Consider the following 15,000-nt stretch of genomic DNA (forward strand, 5'->3'; position numbering starts at 1 on the left):
TTATTGTGGAATCCGAACCACATTATAGCGAGAAATGAATTTCTATCACCAGAAATAAATTCCTCTAGCTCTTCATCAGCCGGCGGCGGGAATTGAACTCCGGCCCATCGAATGACAGTCTGAAGCTCAACCGACTCAGCCAACAAAGGGCTGAACTCAGTTCCAGAGGTCCCTTATTCCTCTTACCGTTGGACTGTGGAACAGCCTCCCAGAGGATGTCGTGCAATTGGAACTTCAGTAGCTCAATCGATGATGCAATGCATTACTACCTTAATGCTATCCTCCTTGCATTCTAATACATTTTTATCTATTAATTTTTTTCTTTAATAAGTAGGATCACTTCTTTCTGTACTTCCCTTTACCTACTTTTACTTCTTCCTAATAAACACCATATTCTTTGGATGCTTGAATTTCAAGTCAATGGTCCCTGTGGGCTTGCTCCATATGAGTAGGTTTCATCTTTTGAAGAATAAGAATTTGCCAAAACTATGGCAATATCACTACAGTAGTTTGATGGTTAAAGAATTTTATTGATGATTCATATTAGGCTGGCTCATAGCTAGCGCGGTCTCTTTCAAGGAAAACAAGCTTTTGTTTACCTGTTGCGGCACGATGTCAGTGTTGTTAATTGTTCAGTTGTTCATTGCTGTAAGTCTGGTTTTCTCTTCGAAGGTTGCACTGCCTCAGCTAGGAGGATCTATTTAAGGGCGACTGTGAACTCGGGTAGCCCATAAAAATATTTCCATGTTGAGAAGAACTGACTTACACTAACAAGCAACTGACACGCCATCAGAAAAGTGGTCATGACATCACGACTCAGACCCCAGCTCCCTTCCTACCTATTCAAATAAAAACTTCAAGATTCTCCTTTTTAATGCAGTATGAGATTAACTTCTCATCACCTGAAGAATTCTATGTATAATCCTTTCCAGGATTTCGAGATTAATATTCACAGGTCGAGAATTTTAGTAAAGTGCTCATTAATCTCCCACATTCTTATCATTCATGTATTGTCAGGTTTAATATACTTTATTTAGCAAATTTCTGCTCCTTATGTACTGTCTCGGAATTTCCCTTTCACTTTTTTGAGAAAGAGCTAGAAATCTATATAAATTAAAAATTTTAATTTAATTAAAGAGTTCTTAGTCTCATGTTTTGGAGGAAATCGGTATTAAATTATTTCAACGAAAACTAAAATTAATTTTAAAGATTTTCTCTTAAAAACTAAATATTTAATCATATTTGATTAGAACTCTTGAATTCTAAACACTAAGTTCAACTGAAAAAAAGTGGATCATGCAGCTTAATTTAATTTCGGGTTAATAGAAAATCATAATTTAAACAACATAAGGGAAATAATATTCTTGCACATACTATAAACAATCCCCAAGGAACCAGGAAAATAAATGAAGCAAACGAAATTAATGTATCAATTTTACACTTCCTTGATATACACTTTTCAGACAAATATAAAATACAAAATCATCAACGTACAAATAAAAATTCCATATTTATAGCGATCATAAAATAAAATGCAAGATATATTTTACCCAGCAAACCACATTTTTTGAAGGAAAAAATAAATTATTTTTTCAATTCATACTTCATTGCCACGAGGAAAAAGCTGTTTGGGAAAATATATATCTGCCTCTCAATACACGGCTTGAATACAAAAGGGATATATATATATATATATATATATATATATATATATATATATATATATATATATATATATATATATATATATATATATATATATATATATATATATATATATATATATATATATATATATATAAATATATCAAATATAAAGGAGCCCATAGAAACGCCAAAATGTGGAAAATAAAGGCTGTATTTCAGAGACAAAACTGTTTCTCTCCTCATGCAAATAGTGAATGAAAAAAGTTACAGAAAAGCAGTATTTATACCAGAAGATCCATAGGTTGGCCATTAAGTCGCTCCAGTTGACAGTTTCTCTTTAATCTTCTTAAACGTTGGTTGGAGGAAGATTTTATCTATAATTTCTGAATCCCAGGCTCCTCTTGAGAGATTCATTGCGTTTCTTTGTTTAATCAAGACTGATTCCACCATCTGGCTTTTGAACAGACAGTTACTGCTATAAATTATACAAGACATATTCCAGTTTATTCTGTGGTTTTGGTTATGATTAACGTCCAACAAAAACCAGTCCCCAAAGGCACAGGAGTTTACGAAATCCCTTGCCTTGAGTGTGACCAATCTTGTATCGGTTTCAGGGGCAAATCACTCCTCAAAGATTAATGCAGCATAAACGTTCAGTTAGGTACGTACAACAGAGCTCAGTTATTTTTAACCACATAGATAACCATAACCACAGAATAAACTGGAATATGTCTCGTATAATTTATTGCAGCAATTGCCGGTTCAAAAGCCAGATCGTGGAATCAACCCTGATTAAACAAACAAATATAATGAATCTCTCAAGAGGCGCCTGGGATTCAGATATTATGGATAAAATCTTCCCCCAACCAGCGATTAGGAAGATTAAAGAGAAATTGTCAACTGGAGTGACTTAATGGCCAACCAATGGATCTTCTGGTATAAATACCGCTTTTCTGTAACTTTTTCTCATTCACTATTTGCTGAGGGGAGATAGTTTGGTCTCTGAAATATAGCCTTCATTTTCAACATTTTGACATTTCTATGGGCTCCCTTATATTTGATGGAATTTTGCTTTAACAGAAAATGTTTCATAGTCATAAATATATTATATATATATATATATATATATATATATATATATATATATATATATATATATATATATATATATATTCTGTTAAAACAAAATTCCACCAAATATAAGGGAGCCCATAGAAATACCAAAATGTGGAAAATAAAGGCTATATTTCAGAAACCAAACTGATTCCCTCCTCAGGCAAATAGTGAATGAGAAAAAAAAAATATATATATATATATATGCACATATATATATATACATATATATATATATATATATATATATATATATATATATATATATATATATATATATATATATATATATATACATATATATATATATATATATATATATATATATATATATATATATATATATATATATATATATATATATATATATATATATATATATATATATATATATATATATATATATATATATATATATATATATATTTATATATGAATGTCCTTTACTGTGATACGACGTATAATATGAAAATAAAAAGGCCCATAAAACACTGTATGAACGTTTCAACCATATATTTCGAGCACTTCCTTCTGTGTCCGTGTTCATTGATAAAATATGGACAGGTGATAGACACAAGGGTATATATACAAAACATTTGTAGGTGTGGCAGTAAGTCTCGTTGGCATGCAGGTGGCCATTGACCCAGGCAGGATGGAAATTGAGGTATTCCCTCGTGATTTTTGGCTTCGTTAAGAAGGTGTTTCAGAAAATACGACCACCGGACGCATCGCCAGACAGGAGCTAACTTACTGCCACACTTACATATGTTTTGTATATATACCCTTGTATCTATCGTCTGTCCATATTTTACCAGTGAGCAGGGGCACAGAAGGAAGTGCTCGAAATACATGGTTGAAACGTTCATATAGTGTTTTATGGACCTTTTATTTTCATATATTTATATATATATATATATATATATATATATATATATATATATATATATATATATATATATATATATATATATATATATATATATATATATATATATATATATATATATATATAATTATATATGTATACATATATGTATGTATATATATATATAAATACACACATATATGTATATATATATATATATATATATATATATATATATATATATATGTGTGTGTGTGTGTGTGTGTGTGTGTGTGCGTGTGTGTATACAGAGAGAGAGACAGACAGACAGACAGACAGACAGACAGACAGGCAGAGAGGCAGACAGAAAGATATTGAATTTAATTTTAATAAGACCATATACAGAAATCAAGTGAAAATGAAAGTGGCTTAATATTCTGGATTGCATATCCAACCAATCATAGAATATAATAATTTTGGTAGCACGCAAGATTGCTTGCACAAGAAGCTCCTGTATACCTATGGATATATAGGTGCTATACCTCATAAGATAAAAGGTGCTCAACTTCTTTTTGAGTATTGTAGACGTGCATTATGGAATTAAATTATCTCTGTAGAATACTTCTTTTATGACTGATATGTAACCAGTCTTGCTTAATTTGGGAAAGGAGGTAAACTGCCCCAAATTCTCAAGGAATTGAAGTTTTTTTTATGAAGAATGTCACTAAGAACTAAGAATGCTTTCGAAGATGAGCGCTATATTCTTTCATTATTCCTCTTCCTTGCAGGATGTTCCTTTACGAGAGGATTGAAAACGCGGAGAACGTCTTATAAAAAATAAACGTCAAGATGATCCAAAACCTCCTTCACTTTCTGCGCCCAAAGACGATGTATAAAGGTTTGTAATCTCGTTTTCTCTTAGTTGTGCCACTTATAATAGTATGGCGTATTTAAGTAGCTAGACACATGAATTTAATACAGAAATTTAGACAGCGAGAAAAAAGTGACGAATTTATCTAGAGGTTCATTACAGAAAGATCAGCATTTGCTTTTAAACTTAAGATTATTATTCGTGTTGATGTCGGTCCCTACATAAAAATGATATTACGTTGTTAGCATTTGAAATTTCATTGCGGTGAACATTATTCGATAGATGTGATGTGCTTAAAAAGCATTATGTTATAAGAAATATATCATTCTACATACGTTTTTGTAAATTCTATCTTTGTATTATATTGATAACAATATGATACAAAGACGGTCAGATCGCCATCACTGAAAAATAATTTTATCTCAGTAAAGAAAAAAGGTTACTTAATGGTGCAGAAACGTCTTAAAACCTAAATGCAACCTCCCACTAACGTGTGCTCAGATTTTCATAGAAATATTACCAATATAACTCGAGAGAAGAAGCGAACAGAAGTCTTAGAAACATTTGTCTATTAAATAAACCATTTCATATTCCATTACCCTCCAAAAACACATGAAGGCAATTTTTCCATTGAATATATCTTTCCATATACGTGACCAATAACCCATAAAATCTCAAAATGGTTGAAAAGTCCTCCATCCCCTTTTTTACAGTATTTTATTTCTGGTGATAGAAATTCATTTCTCGGTATAATGTAGTTCGGATTCCACAACAGGCTGTAGGTCCCGTTGCTAGGTAACCAATTGGTTCTTAGCCACGTAAAATAAGTCTAATCCTTCTGGCCAGCCCTAGGAGAGCTGTTAATCAGCTAAGTGGTCTGGTTAAACTAAGGTATACTTAACTTTTTCCTCCTGGTTCAGCTATGCTCATAAGTGATGCTACATGATTGCATAGGATTTTGTTCAAAATTCACTAACTGGTAACCTAACATGTTGTGTATTTATCTTTTATCTCAATGTGAAAACAAGATTATTTTACAAAATAAGGCCATAATGTGTTTCACAAGAGTAAAATCTGGTATATATCACAAAACTGTAAGAAAATATTACATGTGACAAAAAACAAGTAAACAATGCACCTAAGTTTCTTCGGTGCAATCGAGTTTTCTGTACAGCCACTAGAGAGTATAATCAAGGCCACCGAAAGTATATCTGTCTTCCGGTGGCCTCGGTATAATGCTGTATGATCCGCGGCCCATGAAACTTTAACCACGATTATGGCTAAATTTAACCTTAAATAAAATAAAAACTACTGAGGCTAGAGGGCTGCAATCTGTTATGTTTGATGATTGGAGGTTGGATGATCAACATACCAATTTGCAGCCCTCTAACCTTGGTAGTTTTTAAGATCCGAGGGCAAACAGAAAAAGTATGGACAGAAAAATGCGGACTGAAAACGTGCGGATGGACAGACAAAGCTGGCACAATAATTTTCTTTTACAGAAAACTAAAAATGTGTCTATCAATTGTAGGTTCAAATGTTAAAATGGTAAGAAAAATCATAAAAAGTTTTCATAACATAATGACATTGGCTTTAATTGCAACCGCAAAATTTTATACAGTCCTATTTGATTATTTTTACGACTCATTGCTGAAAAAAATACAAAGAAATAAATACGAAATTATTACTGTGGCTGAAACGCATCCACCGATGTCAGTGGGAGTCAACCTGCCTCAGCAAGTTTCGTTTACTCCCTGAAAATTTCAACTTTTGGATGTTTATAAAGCTAGTAGCAATCACTATCTTTTATCTTAGTCTAATCATATTGTATAAGGAAGAAATTTTTCGGATGTAATTAGTGCATTAGAAAGGTATATATATATATATATATATATATATATATATATATATATATATATATATATATATATATATATATATATATATATATATATATATATATATCTATATATATATATCTATATATATATATATATATGTATATATATACATATATGTATGTACAGTATATATATGGGAATTTATATCTGTTTATTGACATAAAGGTATACGTGATATTTGGAAACAGGATAGGTGTGATCTTCTGATGGTGGCAGAGGAGAGAGAGAGAGAGAGAGAGAGAGAGAGAGAGAGAGAGAGAGAGAGAGAGAGAGAGCTAGATTAAGTAGATGAATTATTGGACAGACGAGTGGTGACCAGTTTCAGGCATAGGCCCTATGCAAATTAGAATTGTGTCCAATTAGATGGTTGTGGGAAAAGCAATGAAAATGTAATCCTTGCAATACTGTTTAAGAAATCATTTGCATATTTAATGGTTTAAAAGTTGGATGTCAGAAAGATGAAGATAATAATAAAAAAAATGATAGTAAAAACTTTGTAAGAGGTCATCTTTTAAATAACTACCTTTTGGTTCTAATTCAAAAGATTATTCTTTTATTTCTTCTTATTACAATTCTTTCTGAGATGCATGATTGTAGAAGATTTTGTCATATAGTGATCCTAAATTCCGCCAGCTGTTTTTTTTTTTTTTTACTTGTAAGATTAGAGGAATAATAATAAAACTAAATGTTTAAAGATTGGTAAATTTAAACGTAATTTCCTATTGCTAAAACTATGGCAGTATTATTACAGTAGTTGAATAGATGCTGGATAAAAAAAAAAAAACTTATATATGATTCACATCACGTTTGCTCATACCTAGCACGGTCTCTTGCTAAGAGAATGCGTTTTTGTTTACATGCTGTGGCACGACGTCAGTGTTACTGATTGTTCAGTTGCTCATTGCTGTTAGGAGGACGTATTTAAGCGCGTCCGTGAACTCAAGTATCCTTAAACCTACTTCCATGCTGAGGAGAGCTGACTTAAAGCAGCTAGCAACTGACACACCAGCCCCCAAACCCCTTACGTACCTATTCGAATAAAAAATTCAAGATTGTCCTTTTTAATGCAGCACCACATTACCTTCTCATCACCTGATAAATTTTATGCATAATCCATCTGGGATTTCAAGATTAACCTACTTCACAGTCGAGAATTTTAGTAAAGTGCTCATTAATGTCCCAGCTCCTTATCATTCATAGGTTTTCGAATTTAATTTACTTTTTTTAGCGACTTCCTGCTCTTTATGTACTATTACGTAATTTCTCAATTTTTTTACCCGACGCGTTTTTTTTTTTTTTTTTTTTTGAGGAGAGAACGCTACAAATCGTTACCATTCCGATCTAAAGCAAGTATGAATGTTTGAAGTCGGTGGCCAGCATCCCTGCGCCATGAATATTTCAGGGGCTTATGGTGCGGTAGGTACCTGTCTTTTCCTGATAGTTACCCATTCAAGGACTCCCAGTCAGGTTGTTGCTTAAGTGTGCTGTTCAAACGACCAGTGTCACAGGGCACTTGTTAATGCAGCTGCAATACATACACACACACACACACACACACACATATATATATATATATATATATATATATATATATATATATATATATATATATATATATATATATATATATATATACATATATATATATACATATATATATATGGGTGTGTGTGTATATGCATGTGTACTTAGTTCATATATTTCGTCGACATTTCTTATTTCCATATTTATATGAAACTGGCATTTATGTTTGGACAATCTGGTGTTCACTAAATATTTAAACTCGCTGTGCTATTTAAAGGTGCAGTGAAAATTATCTCGTGGTCTTTTCAAATGAATAGTATCTCAGTTTCTTTACCTAATTTCATATCCATTTACCATGCCAACCACAATAGCGACTTCACCATCGTAAATAAATAAATGGCTTTCACACTAATTTTGGCCAAATTTCCTTGTGCCTTCTGGTTGGCCCTTGGATTAGCCGAATTACTTGCTACGCCCCTTGACTTAACGTCAGTGATGGGTGGCAGAGTAGTCCAGCAGCTTTCATAAAAATGATTAACATGCGGAACTAATTCCACCTTGATTGATAAGCATTTATAAACCTCGTATTCACGCTGTATCTTCACGTCGTAATTCTGCCAGTTTGATGGTGCCCTCTTGATCAGGTTCTCTCTCTCTCTCTCTCTCTCTCTCTCTCTCTCTCTCTCTCTCTCTCTCTGAAAATCATTCAGTTTATCAGTCTAGGTATGTGCCCAGTATCTAGTTATGATGATTGCTATGTGGAGTTTTTGGTAGTTTCTCTCCATGCCGTAATGAGCTTAAGTTTCATAATAGTTTTTGTACTCTAGTGTTGATCAGCAGGCGTTCGTCATCAGTTTTGTAGTGAATCTCTAAAGAAAGGAAATTGTAAATCAGAAAAGTTTTAGTGGATTTTACTACAGTACTTTTATTTGTCTTTTTTTTTTTTTTTAGTTCGCTGGGATAGTATAATTTTCAGTAGCTCTGCACTAAAGTTTCGAACGAAGAAACTGATTGTTAGTTTTTTATCAATACATTTGCAAGCAGCATTTCTATAATTTTGAATAATACCAACAAATTTCTTCAAGTCTTCGGAATATCGTACTAAGGGAATTATATTTATTATGTGCATATAGTTGAGCTGGGGTCGAACCTTTACCTTTTGGTGGTCGTATATGTATGTCAATTGGTTATTAATTTTACAGATGACATTGATTTGCCTTAAAACATTAATCCACCGAAAACTAATTTATTATTAATTCAATATACTTTTGGGATTACTTGCACCCTCTTATATATGATATATGCACCAGCCTATAAGAATTTGGCACACATGATTTTGGCTATAGTTAATAAGTGACAGTAGACTTACCCTTCAAAAAATATGAAAAATTGGGTCGACAGTGTTTTCTTAATTCCTGTCAACTCCAGGGTCTGCACCTTAAGACGAGAGATCTGGGTTCAGTCTTTCTCTCACGTGACTATGTGGTGAATTCTCTCTCATACCTCCGTTGCAAAAAAAAATAAAATAAAATAAAACTTGAACCCGAACTCATCAATATTCTACGTTCTGGGTTCAATTTGGGTTCAGTCTACTTACCAAAGTCCAAAATACTGGAAGATCGTGATAATTTCTATGCAAAAACGTTAATGTCCTCCGGAGCTTATCAATAATTCCAAACCTTCAAGTTTAGTCACACGATTATTTCCTAATGTGATTGACGCTTTCTTCTTATCTGTAACTCAGCTCTCGTAGATGAAATTATTGTAGATTGCAAAACTATAAAATTTGCTCTCTCTGTTTCCTAGGGATTCCAGTCTTTATAGTAATTATCTTTACAAAAATGAGAGGAAATGTACACTGGGAAAAAATTATATGTTATATGATAGTGATACAAGAAGAATATTTAGAAAGAATATATCGAATGCTGAGGTATATCGGTGCTAGCAGACAAGATGAACGAAAACATAAAAGGACACTTCTCTGAAAAAAAAGATGCGAGTCAGATAACAGACAACTAAGATCATTGAAATTTATAGAGAATAACTTTGATGTCAACGGATTTTCAACTTTAGTAGTTTGATCTGGAAAGGGAGAGGAGTGGCCGTTATGTGTCTCGTCTAGTTGCCAGAGCAGGTTCGATGTTGAAGATGTTCCTAAGAGAGATTAGTACAAGGCCCTTCTGGCAATCTACATCATTATCGCACCTCAATTACCATCTTCTAATATTAGAAAAAGCATATGGAAATGAGGTATCAACATAGGCGGGCTTTGTACTCGTCTAAGCCAAGGAACCAGCGTTGGGAGAGAGATAATAAACATGGGAGAGAGATAATAAGCGCCCTGAAGGCAATTAAGATATATGGCCAAGGGGCGGCTTCAAAGGAATCAGCAAAGGCTGTTTTGCTTTTTTCTCGAAATGTTCAAGTTGACAGCCATGTAGACAAATGGGCAGATGTGTGAGTGGTATTAGTCAAGTTAAGTATATCTTAGTTTAACCAGACCACTGAGCTGATTAACAGCTCTTCTAGGGCTGGCCCGAAGGATTAGACCTATTTTACGTGGCTAAGAACCAATTGGTTACCTACCAACGGGACCTACAGCTTATTGTGGAATCCGAACCACATTATACCGAGAAATGAATTTCTATCACCAGAAATAAATTCCTCTAATTCTTCATTGGCCGGCCGGAGACTCGAACTCTGGCCTAGCAAAGTGCTAGCCGAGAACTCTACCGACTCGTCCAACGAGGAACTAGTGGTATTAGTAAAACGGTGTAAGTACCGGTGGAGGAATCCTGATGATGGGTGAACAGAAAATAGGGGATAAAAGATGTTTATTACTACAGGCTATACATACCTGAGGATACAGGGCTATGACTGGCGGCGTGGTTACAGAGTATTTGCATTATATGGACACTGTTCAGGATGCCATATGAATGACCACAGCCCCGCCACTGATGTATGTGCAATTTGATTATTATTCATAATCGTCCGTTTGTATCTGAATTTCGTAGGTTGCACTACTGGGATATAATGCCAGTTGGTAAATAACACTGTGCCTATATATCTAGACTTCACGCTGTATCTTCACGCCTTTATCTGAACGCTGGTAATACCAGCCTTTTATCAGAAAGGAAACCGGTGATATCAAGTAGTACCTAGTTAGGTGTTACTGCTTTTAATACACATACACACACACACACACACACATATATATATATATATATATACTGTATATATATATATATATATATATATATATATATATATATATATATATATATATATATATATATATATATATGTGTGTGTGTGTGTGTGTGTGTATATATAATAGCATTATCTGTGTGAGTGCGAACAAAGACTTATCACACATTATGAAGCTAGCGCTCACTGAAATGATCCTTCAGTTTTTTTTAATATAATCAAGAAATATAAAATATTCATCAGAAATATGGTTATCATAGCCGCTGCAGAAGTTAATAAAAGTATTTTTTTGTCGTATAATGTCTTCTTCTTCTATGTCTTTAACTTTACCACTTTTTATATGGGTTCGCTGTTTCCTATTCGCCTTCTCCAACTTCCTCTGTCCAATGCATCCTGACTTCTTAAACCTTTCTCCCACACATCATTTGCTATTCTACTCTTCCATCTGAACTTTGGCCTTCCTCCTCTTCTCATTCCCTCAACTTCCATGCTTATAACCCTGTTACACACATGATCCTCTTCTCTCCGCACAACATGACCAAACCACTGGTGTCTTCTTTCCTGGGCCTTCTTCGATACTTCCCGTACCTTAACTGTTCCTCTAATAAATTCATTTCTGATCCTATCCCTTCCTTAGGCTCTACACATCCATCTCACCATACTCATCTCTGCCAATCCATTTTTCGTTCTTGATCATTGTTCGTGGGCCACACCTCAGCTCTGTATACCATCGTTGGTCTGGCTACACCTTTGTAAAACTTTCCTTTAACCTTCGCATTAATCCGCCTGTCGCACAATATCCCCGACGATCTTCTCCGGTGTCTTGTCGTGTAATGTAACCGAAGCTAAAAGAGGTAATTGAGTACTTGCATGCAAGGAGATAGAATTATATCGATCATGAATATTTTTTGTTATTGAAAACAATATGATATAGAAGTCTTTCCTCCTAATCGTGGTTTCTCTAATAGTTTCGTTGTTTTGTCAGTGAAAGTTTGCACTAGTACGTAAATAGTTCATTCGTTGTTTACTTAATGTGGAGAACTTTATCAAAATCGCCAAAGTCACCCCGATATATATACACGCTTCTTTAATTTGGCTGCTAAATTAATATACTCTAATCATCTATTAATTTCACCTTTAGGTTTTAATTCCGCGTCTTAGAGTGAGAGACTTTCATATAAGTAGTTTGCACAATTTGCATAAAATCTCAATAAGCAAATTTATCCTTCTCTGCTGCCGACAGTTCCGTTAATATTAAAATGAGAAGCACTGGAAATGGTCAAGCCGAAACAAGCGAAGGAATATATCGCTTCTTGCCGTTCAGTTTCCTATTTGATTTCTTTGGCCTCCGTTTTGATAAATATCTGACATTTACATTTTGTTTACTGAGTTAAATGAAACAGATACCAAACCTGATATAATTTGAAAGACTGTCACGCAATGCTTTGGTGTAAGAAATCGGTACCAAAGCTCTAAAAGTCAGCAACGAAAAGTACAAAGTCGGAGAGTGAAATGTCTTCTACCAGTGAAGATCGTATTTTAAAAGGAAAGGATTCTTTTGAGTTTGATGGATGACTCGTATACAGAAAAGACAGAACATCCTAATGAGTGTAAAAAGTTCTGTGAGAACTCACTAAAGAATCCTTAGACCATAAAGTTTAGTACTTCTGAAGTTACTGACTTTTTTTATGAAATAAAGAATGCACCAGGATGCACATCTTTTTCCTTAAGCTTACATTCAAAATGCAGATGACCGGAAAGTTCTTAGGTAATCTGTTATTTTGCAAATATTATATAATATGCTGATGTTTAAGAATTACGTAACAATATGAAAGTGCGTTATAAACTAATAAACAAATTTATTTTAGAACTAATTCTTAAAACTGTCTATATTTATTAACTGCGAATAATTCATGGTAACAACTGAAGTAATGTTCTTTGGATTTACCATGACATGCATGAAAACATTATCCAAATAAAGTACATTGACATTTAAACTCCCTAAGCAAGGTGCTTCTAAACATATGTTTAACATGTAGCAAATATATCAATGCTGCGATACAGCAAAATATCTTAAAACTCAGATTTACCCATTCGCCTGCAGTTAGCTTCTAATTATCTACACATTTCTTATCCTTTCAGTTCTTCTTATACTACATATACAGTATTTACAAACATTTCATCTCAGTAACTTCAAACATGTACATTTCATTTCCTTTCTTACACCCACGAGGCAGTTAGCTTAAGAACCTTCCATACATTCAAACCTTGGTTTCTAAAGCAAGTTCAAGACTTTTTGCAAAAACTGTGCTACCTGACTGGCTGCACCTATCCTCATCCTAGCGTTATCATTTATATTAAACTGCCACATGCATGTGTAAATCAACTGTTGCATCTATCCACTGAAACAACTTCCTAGTTTCAATATGTCTTGACTCATAACTTGACTCAAAGCTCTCTCTTCTCGCAAAATTTCAAAACTATCGAACTAGCCTCAGCATTATCCCCACGGTATCCCTAATCACTGACGTATCATCTGTAAATATTAACCATTCAGTTCCTAATTCATGATTCATTTTCCTATCCTAAAAGTTTGTACCTACATCTGACATCTTTTACTTATCACAAAAACCTTCAATAGATCTGCTTACTTATTCTCTTTTGACTCTCGCTGACTTTACCAGTTCCTATATGTCACGTACAGCTTTTCCTTTTACTTTCAAATTTCCCAAAGCTGTCTCATGAGAAAATAAATCTTGATTCGAACACCATTCTCTTTGCCTACCTTCACATTGTCCTCGTCTGTCAATCGCCCTGTCCGTGTCCTACTTTCTCAGTCAAAATCCAGTCATATAACTTTCGTACTATACTAAATAGTGTTATAGTGTTATGTACTTATTATTTGTTTCTACAGTCGTATGCATCGCCTTTACTCTTGTGCGCGCACACACGCGCACACACACGCTATCAGCATATATATATATATATATATATATATATATATATATATATATATATATATATATATATATATATATATATATATATATATATATATATACAGATAGATAGATAGTATACAGGAGTAAGGTATTTGCTACGAAAGTCCGTAGACATCTCCGGAAAACATATCTGAAAATTCTGTTTCGTCTTCCGTTTTCAAAGACTAATATCACATTTCATTACAAAAGTTTTCTCTGTATTCTTCTTACTCATGCGTGTTACTAAAACTGAGACGGAGAGATGTTGCACATATCTGGCACATGTACTTACAACGGAATAGAAACTCAGGCGCGTCATATCACCAGAAGTATTGCTAAGCTATACACGTATGACAATATGCACAGCCATGCAGCCGTTTTCTGTGTTTCTGTATCTTATGATTGTTCGCGACAATATTGACCTGTGCCTAATGATTGCCAAAAGAATTTTGACAATGAAAAAGCGGTATGTGAAATAGCTGTACCTAAGGTGACCGTCATAATAAAAGGTTAATGATTAACACCTGCACCCTTTGTCTATCGTCCATCTCATCAGTTACTTTTAAATAGTTTAAGGGATGTAGATAATACCAGAGAGACTAAATACTTAGCCGCTGCTGTGCCATCTCAATTCATAAAAGATGTTAAGTACACTCAAAGTAAAGTACAATATTCTAGATGTAAGAGAGATTCCACAGAACAGAATAAAAAGCAAACCTAAAAATACGTAAAGAATTAATTTAACTCATAAATCATTTGCAGTTTAAAAGCCTCTTGAAATTAGTCGTGCACCAGTGAAATAAAAAAAAAAACCCTGCGTTCCATGACATTTTGATTTTTAAGCGATCCATTCACTGACTGCAAATGAATGGGCCTTTTCATTATGACATGAAGGGGAAAGTCTAAGGATCA

At 33.7% G+C, this 15,000-nt stretch overlaps 1 long non-coding RNA gene across 1 annotated transcript in view; it reads left to right on the forward strand.

The window, feature by feature from the left end:
- Positions 1-15,000, forward strand: part of LOC136828620 (uncharacterized) — a 162,954-nt gene that overhangs the window by 70,173 nt on the left and 77,781 nt on the right. Inside the window, exon 3 of the long non-coding RNA XR_010850152.1 lies at positions 4,393-4,502. This is a non-coding gene — a long non-coding RNA (uncharacterized lncRNA). The remainder of the gene's footprint in view (positions 1-4,392; positions 4,503-15,000) is intronic.

The sequence above is a fragment of the Macrobrachium rosenbergii genome, chromosome 43 (genome assembly GCF_040412425.1).
Source record: "Macrobrachium rosenbergii isolate ZJJX-2024 chromosome 43, ASM4041242v1, whole genome shotgun sequence".
NCBI classification, from domain to species: Eukaryota; Metazoa; Arthropoda; class Malacostraca; order Decapoda; family Palaemonidae; genus Macrobrachium; species Macrobrachium rosenbergii.